Here is a 9,848-nt window from a genome sequence, read left to right on the forward strand (position 1 = left end):
ATTTTTTGTGGAGGATGCTTATAGTTCGCTGCCCCACCTGCCCATATGGACCGCACGCGCCTGTCTATCAATAATAAACATAGACCTGAATATGCTAAGTCAGCCTTTTTTAAATCTTCCAGTCCTGATCTGTTTAAGCTTTCATGATTTTATTAGTGTGACTGAGCTCACAATATTTTCCCATCCACAAAATATTCAGATGGTGATGCGTAGTGTTGCCACCTTTTCAGACTAAATTGGACACCTCTATGCTATAACACACTTAGGCCCCTATCTTGGCGATCTAAAACGCATAGTCACTGGCGAATAGCTTATATAAATGTATGGGTTTGTCCAGCCCACGTGGGGGGTGGTTTTATTATCAAATGTCAGGCGCCTGGCACAAAAAGGTTGGTCTTATGTTTCTTAATCAGTTATGGGTTAGGCTTAACATCCTTTAAACGGGGGTCTCCAACCCCCGGTCCATACTATACAAAGCAACTGCACAGGCTTTCTCTTTTTTAGGATCTATATGGTCTGTCATGATCTTCATCAACTATGAGCCTCCTCGATGAGTAGATTGCTAGTCCATTGAGCCACGAATTTAGGCCAGATTATCCCGGTGCTTCTATCTGTTAATTTGCGGCACAACTGAATGGTGTTATGGAACCCCGGACTGAGAGAAAAATAAACTTAAATGTTTCCCTGATCAATAAATAAATAGTTTGTAATTCATAAAATATAGAGGCATAACATTAAGTGGTAGTGGTAGACTATGATTGCCCATTCAATGTGTATGTCTGCGCAAGTAGAACTGACAAACTGAACCACTCGTGGGTAGGCTAGAACGATATTAAAACAATGAATGAAGTACATCCATGTCATGTTCATGAAAACAGCATAGTGATTGGATAGTCTAATTCACTGCAAAAAAAAAATGGAAATCGCGACTTGTAGGCCTAGCTTATCGTAGCAAATAGCTTATGGTAATGACAGATTTAAAAACATTTATTTCACTCGTCTTGCTGGAGTGAGCGCATAATGTGGGCTGTTGCGCAAAGAAATGAATTAGAGAGATAATCTGCATCTCCTTTACCAAACGCTATAGTTTTGCTAACATCTCCACTGTTACCGTGAAATATGTCTCCATGCAGGATGGTGTCAAGCAGCAGTGAAGTGATAACCTTATGCAGGTAGCCAATGTTCACATCACCTGAGTCAGACAGAAGACGGGCCCTGCTTGCTTGCTCTGTTAAAATATTTCTGCCCCTTCCAAACTGCGTTAAAAGGGTGTATTTAACAGCCAGAATTTCTACATTTTCCCGGGGGAAACAAACCCCAAATCCCGGTATTATGATCAGCACCACCTCTCACCAAATACTACCAACGTCCCTGCCACGGGTCCGTCAGAAATATGACAACTATTATCCGGTCCATGTAATGAAAAAGGTTGGGAACCCCTTCTTTAGACCAATGAAAATGACATTTGTCATTTAACAGCAAGCAGTGCAACTTCAAACAGCGCAGCGGTATTTTGATAGTCAGCGGTGCATTTGAAGGAATCTGCTTGCACATTAGACTGTATGGAACAGGTATTCCACTAAACCATGCTTTACTAAAACCTAGCAGATAGCCTACACACATCTGTGTAACCTGTGTTGTGTTGAACCTGCATGATATATATATTTAACAGGAGTAAAATGGGGTGGGGTGAGAAGGGTTCATGTAACAACAACATATTACAGTTATAGCACTTTTCTTGACACTCAAATTGCATTCACAGGAGAGGCGGAATCTCACTAAACACCACCAATGTGTAGCACCCAGCTGAGTGACGCACAACAGCCATTATGTGCCAGAATGTTCACCACACACTAGTTTCAGGTGGAGAGTGAAGGAGTGAATGAACCAATTAAATGAAATCAAATCAAATGTTTATTTGTCACATACATTATACAGGTAGCCTATAAATGCAGTGAAATGCTTGTTCCACTGACTCCAAGAGTGAAAAGGATATTTATATAAAAAGGGAGAAGAATAAATAAAGAAAGTGCAAAGTGTTTAGGCTATGCTGGTGCTCCTGCTACAATCCTCATTTAGAATCCTGATAGCCTGGGGGTAAAAAAATGTCCGCATTCTCTCTGTGTTGGACTTCAGGCAGCGGTAACGTTTCCCAGACCGTAGGATAGAGAAGAGGCAGTTGTTGGGGTGACTGGGATCCCTGATAATTAGGGCCCGAGCACCAACGGTCCCGGCCTCGCGCACCGAGAGGTGCGAAGCCCTATTGTTTGAAAGATTATTATTAGGGCCCGAGCACCGAAGGGTGCAAGGCCCTATTGTTTTTGTAAGGATTATTAGGGCCCGAGCACCGAAGGGCGCAAGGCCCTATTGTTTTTGTAAGGATTATTATTAGGGCCCGAGCACCGAGAGGTGCGAAGCCCTATCGTTTTTGAAAGGATTATTATTATTATTATTATTATTATTATTATTATTATTATTAGGGCCCGAGCACCGAAGGGCGCAAGGCCCTATTGTTTTTGTAAGGATTATTATTATTATTAGGGCCCGAGCACCGAAGGGCGCAAGGCCCTATTGTTTTTGTAAGGATTATTATTATTGAGTATTATTATTGTTATTCTACTTATTTGCTTTCCTGTTTTTGAGATGGTTAACATAATCGAAAAGTCTTGAAATTTGGCACACACATCAGGTGTCACACAAAGCAGCTAGGTAAAACAGCTTGGCCCCGGGTATGGCCCATAGACTCGCTAGCGCCCCCTTACGCCCCCTTAGATGACTGATCTGATCCCGTGGTGGGCATATACTTTCAGCTACAAACACCAAATTTGGTAGGTGTGTGTATCTCCCCAAGATGAACAACTTTCGTATGTACAATGCATTAGCCACGCCCAACAGGAAGTGAGATATTTGGGATTTTGTGCAGACTAATATGTGATGAAATATGTGATGAATCATGATGCCAAAAGAGGTGCTTCCCATGGGTGAAAACGCATGAAATTTGGCACACACATCAAGTGATACAGTGAATAGACAGGGATAAAAGCTTGGCACCGGGCGTTGCCCAGGAACTCCATAGCGCCCCCTTATGTCACTGTGACTTGTGGTTGGCATATAGTTTTAGATACACACACCAAATTAACATGCCATTAGCCACGCCCACAGGAAGTGAGGTAATTGAGATTTTGTGCGTTGTGGACATGATCAATTTTAACGTACTCCTCCTAGACGGTTGATCCGATTCATGTCAAAGTTGGTATACATGACGCCGAGATGTTCCTGATTATAAATTGTGAAGCTTTTTTTTTATATGTTGTAATTTGACGAAATGGCGAAATTATTAATTTTAAAACCCTTCCACATAAACAATAAATGTGTCATAATTCACCATGCATGGCTTGAAATGTTTTAAATTTCACAGGTCATTGAAGACCATGTCAATGATAATATTCACAGGCCCATAATGCATGTTTGGCATAGCGCCACCAACTGGCAACAGAAAGAATGACAATTATACTGATGTCATATGATCAATTTGAACATACTCCTCCTAGAGGGTTTGTCAGATTCATTTGAAATTTGGAAAATATTATGCCAAGATGTCGCTGATGTTAAATGATGTTGCGAAGGGATTTTTGATAAGTTATATATTTGATATGATTTTAATATCTCACCACAAAAACAGGACATTTGTCATAAATCACAGTGCATTGAATGAATGGTCTGAAACTTCTCAGGTTAATAGATATCATGATTATGATGATATCCAGACACCCAATGGGCCTGCCTGACATAGCGCCACCACCTGGCCAAGCAGAAAATGTGCCAGAAATGGACAATGCCTTAAGTGATTGATCTGAAACTTTATAAAATATCGGATATCATTATTGTGATGATATTCACATTCGTAATTCACAGGCCTAGCATAGCGCCACCATCTGGCCAAGCAGGAAATGTGCCAGAAATGTTCTATGCTTTGAATGAATGGACTGAAACTTCTCAGGTTAATAGATATTATGCTTATCATGATATCCAGACACCCAATGAGCCTGCCTGGCATAGCGCCACCACTTGGCCAAGCAGGAACATGTGGCAGAAATTGCCAATGCCTTTATTGATTGATCTGAAACTTTACAAAATATTGGATATCATTATTGTGATGATATTCACATGTGTAATTCACATGCCTAGCAGAGCGCCACCATCTGGCCAAGCAGGAAATGTGCCAAAAATGTTCAATGCTTTGACTGATTTATCTGAAATTTTACACAAAATTAGATATCATGATGATGAAATTCAAATGTCTTATTAACATGCCTTAAATAGCGCCACCAATTGGCAAAATAAGGAATGTGTTTTTTCCACGTCTGTTGGATATCACCATCAGATGCATCAGATTAATCAGATTAGCACACACATCAAATATGTACATTTCAGAAAGCACCCACGCCGGGTGCTTTGTTGGGTTCGGAATGTCACGGTTTCGCGACCGCAGGTGCTCGGGCCCGCCTTTGCCGCTTGCGGCTATATTTATTATTATTATTATTATTATTCAGTATTATTGTTATTCTACTTTTTTGCTTTCCTGTTGGTTAACATGGTCAAAAACTCTTGAAATTTGGCACACACGTCAGGTGTGACGCATCGCAGTTAGGTACAAGAGCTTGACCCCGGGCGTGGCCCAGGGACTCGCTAGCGCCCCCTTAGGTGACTGATCCCGTGGTTGGTAAATATTTAGAGATGGTTAACATAATCAAAAAGTCTTGAAATTTGGCACACACATCAGGTGTCACACACATCAGCCACTTACAACAACCGGACAGACATAGAGGAGTATACAGACACTGTAACCTCTTACATCACCAAGTGCATCGATGATGTGACCCACACAAAAGACATCATCACTCGGGCTAACTGGAAGCCATGGCTGACAGGGGATGTCCTCAGGCTGCTGAGGGCCAGAGACAAAGCCTACAGAGCTGGGGATGAAGCTGGCATGAAAACAGCGAGAGCCAACCTGTCCCGTGGCATCAAGGAAGCAAAAAAGGAATACACTCACAAGATAACCACCCACTTCAAAGACAGCAGGAACGCACAAAGCCTATGGCAGGGCATTCAGGCCCTCACGGACTACAAGCCCGCGCCACAGAGCTGTGAGAGCAACATCCCTCTGCTCAACAACCTGAACCCTTCTTTGCTCGCTTTGAAGCACAAAACAGCACCTGCCCACAGAAGACCCATCCCCCCTACATACATGAGCAGCCCCTGTGCCTCTCTGCCGACAGCGTGAAGAGGACACTTGCTGCCATCAACACCGTGAAAAGGCAACAGGTCCAGACAACATCCCAGGTCGTGGCGCTGAAGGACTGTGCAGGGGAGCTTAAGGATGTCTTCACAGACATCTTTAACACTTCCTGAAGCAAGCCATCGCCCCATCATGTTTCAAAGCTGCCACCATCATACCTGTGCCGAAGAAAACTGCTCCATCCTGCTTCAATGACTACCGCCCTGTGGCACTGACACCCATCATCATGAAGTGCTTTGAGCGGCTTGTCATGTCACATATCAAAGCCATTCTCCCCCCCACCCTGGACCCCTTCCAGTTTGCATACCGAGCCAAGCGGTCTACAGAGGATGCAATCTGCTCTGCCCTCCACCCAGCCCTCACCCACCTGGAAAAAAAAAGAGACTCATATGTGAGATTGCTGTTTATAGACTTCAGTTCTGCATTCAACACCATAATACCACAACAACTCATCTGCAAACTTGACAAACTGGGACTCAGTACCTACCTCTGCAACTGGCTACTGGACTTCCTCTGTCAGAGGCCCCAAGTAGTACGTGTTGGCAACAATACCTCAAGCAGCATCACACTGAGCACAGGGGCCCCCAAGGCGCGCGTGCTCAGTCCGCTGCTCTTCACCCTGCTGGACGATGACTGCACTGCAACCTACAGCAACAATCACATAGTGAAATTTTGCTGACGACACAACTCTGGTGGGTCTCATCACCAAGGGCGACGAGACTCAATACAGGTTGGAGGTCGACCATCTGACCACGTGGTGCAGGGACAACAACCTCCTGCTGAACGTCCAGCAAGACCAAAGAGATTGTTGTTGACTTCGGAGAGGTCACACCCAACACCTGCCACTGACCATCGACGGTGCTGTGGTGGAGAGAGCGCAGCAGCACCAAATTCCTGGGGGTGCACATCAGTGAAGACCTCTCCTGGACCACCAACACTGCATCACTGGCTAAGAGAGCTCACGCCGCCGCCTGTACTTCCCAAGTGAAACTCAGGCGCAGCAAGTGCTCCACCAGCCATCATGACCACATTCTACCGAGGCACCATCGAGAGCATCCTCTCCAGCTGTATCGCTGTGTGGGGCGGAAGCTGCACTGAATACAACAGGAAAGCCCTGCAGCGCATAGTGAACACAGCTGGAAGGATTATTGGTGCTTCACTCCCTCCCCTGAAGGACATTTACACCACCCACCTCACCCCATAAAGGCGACCAAAATTGTGAGTGATGCAAGTCACCCCGCTCACAATCTGTTTGATCTACTGCCCTCTGGGAAGAGGTACAGAAGCCTGCGCCCCAAGACTACCAGACTCACCAACAGCTTCATACACCAAGCCGTGGGATGCTGAACTCTCTCCCTCCCTCTCCCCCTCCACCCTCAGCTACATAACATCCTGGACATTGGACCCAAAAATGGGCCTGCACTACTCCACTTGCACACTTGCACACTTGCACACTTGTACACTTTACAACTGGTGTTGTTGTCCTGAAACACAACACTTCTGCTGCTCTTACATAACTTGCACCACTATGCCACTTTCTTCTTACTTAGGTCAAACAGAACTACCCAAGCCTTTTATTGGCCTGAATTTGCACTAGTATTTTTATTGACTGTCTATGCACAATTTCAACCACATTTTGCTGCTCTTATTTTTTCATTATTATATGTGCCCTCTTATTTTCTTATTTACTTACTTTTTTTGTTTACTTGAATGTTATGTTTGTCTGTGGACCTAAATTGGTAAAATATGTCTTGTCTTCACCGTGGGATAGTGAGAAACGTAATTTCGATCTCTTTGTATGTCTGGAACATGTGAAGAAATTGACAATAAAGCTGACTTTGACTTTGACTTTGACACAAAGCAGCTAGGTAAAAAAGCTTGGCCCCGGGTATGGCCCATAGACTCGCTAGCGCCCCCTTACGCCCCCTTAGATGACTGATCCCGTGGTGGCCATATACTTTCAGCTACAAACACCAAATTTGGTAGGTGTGTGTATCTCCCCAAGATAAACAACTTTCGTATGTACAATGCATTAGCCACGCCCAACAGGAAGTGAGGTATTTGGGATTTTGTGCGGACTAAAATGTGATGAATTGTGATGCCAAAAGAGGTGTTTCCCATCGGTGAAAACGCATGAAATTTGGCACACACATCAAGTGATACAGTGAATAGACAGGGATAAAAGCTTGGCACCGGGCGTTGCCCAGGAACTCCATAGCGCCCCCTTATGTCACTGTGACTTGTGGTTGGCATATAGTTTTAGATACACACACCAAATTTGTTGGATGTATGTAACTCCCAAAAACAAACAACTTTTGTATTAACATGCCATTAGCCACGCCCACAGGAAGTGAGGTAATTGAGATTTTGTGCGTTGTGGACATGATCAATTTTAACGTACTCCTCCTAGACGGTTGATCCGATTCATGTCAAAGTTGGTATACATGACGCCGAGATGTTCCTGATTATAAATTGTGAAGCTTTTTTTTGATATGTTGTAATTTGACGAAATGGCGAAATTATTCATTTTACTACCCTTCCGCATAAACAATAAACGTGTCTTAATTCACCATGCATGGCTTGAAATGTTTACATTTCACAGGTTATTGAATACCATGGTAATGACAATATTCACAAGCCCATAATCCATATTTGGTATAGTGCCACCCACTGGCAACAAAAAGAATGACAAGAACACTGATGTCATATGATATATTTGAACGTACTCCTCCTAGACAGTTCGTCAGATTCATGTGAAATTTGGCAAACAAGATGTTAAGATGTCGCTGATGTTAAATTGTGAGGGGAAAATGTGGAAAATGTTGTAATGTTGTGATTTTAATATCTTGCCACATAAACAGGAAATGTGTCATAAAGTCACAGTGCATTGAATGAATGGTCTGAAACTTCTCAGGTTAATAGATATTATGATTATGATGATATCCAGACACCCAATGGGCCTGCCTGGCATAGCGGCACCACCTGGCCAAGCAGGAAATGTGCCAGAAATGGACAATGTCTCCCTATCCATACTGGGTCGGCATTCCCATCATCTTGTGATAGACTATGCATGGCCTAATGGCTCCCCTGCCTCGTGTCACCACCTTTGCTCCTGCTGCGAGCAGCATGGCCAGATCTGCCTCCCACGCGCGCCGAGTGGAGAGAATTTGCGCAGCTCGGACTAGGCCTACCGTCATTCTCATTGCGACTCCCCACACTGCCTCTACGTTACCCCCCTAACAGTCCTATGAGCACTTCGACCTCGTCTAACATACCCAGTGGCATTAGACAAAGGCTCCACTACGTTACTGTCGCTGCGATTGCGGAGAGGCACATGGTCAGACAGACAGACAGAAGCTAGCGCTACATGGACATTACCTCCAGCCTCGTTCGCCACACCACTAACACCCTGCTAACTTCCCGATGAACACTCCGACCCCGTGAAACATTATTCCCACCACTGACATTGGGCAAACGATTCAATGTTTGTGCTTGGTGTAAGCTAAACTCTCACTTTGTCCAGCTGCATCATTGCAAGGCAGGGACGCATCTGAAGCCTCACTAAATGAATCACCGTCATTTTCTGAAGGCAGATATTCCCCTTCAGAATCAGGGTCCGCGAATAGAAGACCCAACACTTAATTTGGGGTAAATGTTTTTGATGCCATTAGAAGATAATCTAATGCAAATACTCGCTGATGTTGACAATATCGCTCTGATAAAGTAGCTCACACGCACACTAGCTCCGGTATTGCACGCACTGATTAAAGCGTATCCTTTTTTGGACTCGGGATGACGTATGACATGTCTGCCATCTAGTGGAGTGGAGGTCGAACGAAATATGACACCCTATTTGACTAAATCGGCCGTTTTATTCAGTACCGCATCTTGTCGAGTAAACTCGACCGTGGCGCCTAGAGGGTTAATAGGGCCAGTTTGTATGCTTTAAGCCTGAGACTGGCAGTTGATCCAGGTTGATCCAGGCCTGGCCACCTGGCAGAAGATTCTAATTGCTGTGATGTCATAAAGGGCAATGTTAAGTCAATGGGGAAATTTCAATAGTTTTTAATTAATAGTTTAAAAAGTATAAAAGTTACAAAGCTGAAAAATACATAGCACCCATGTCCTAAGTAAGACCTACGCAACGCAGTTTGAATGAAGTTTCTACGTCAAACGGTTGAAGCTGCATTAAGTGCGTTAGAAGGAAAAATAAGAACTAGAAAAGCATTTCCTGAAGGAAATATAGTGCATGAAAATACAAAAAGAGCATGCTAACTATGCTAACCATGTGACTTAGCTAACCTAGCTAATCATTTTTAGTAGTTATGCTAACTAGCATGCTAACATGCTAACTATGCTAACCATGTTACTTAGCTAACTATGCTAACTAGCATGCTAGCATGCTAACTATGCTAACCATGTTACTTAGCTAACTTAGCTAATCATTTTTAGCAGTTATGTTAACTATGCTAACTAGCATGCTAACATGCTAACTATGCTAACCATGCTAACTAGCTACAGTGGGTAGGAGTCATAGTTGATGACA

This window comes from Alosa alosa, chromosome 14, assembly GCF_017589495.1.
Source record: "Alosa alosa isolate M-15738 ecotype Scorff River chromosome 14, AALO_Geno_1.1, whole genome shotgun sequence".
NCBI classification, from domain to species: Eukaryota; Metazoa; Chordata; class Actinopteri; order Clupeiformes; family Clupeidae; genus Alosa; species Alosa alosa.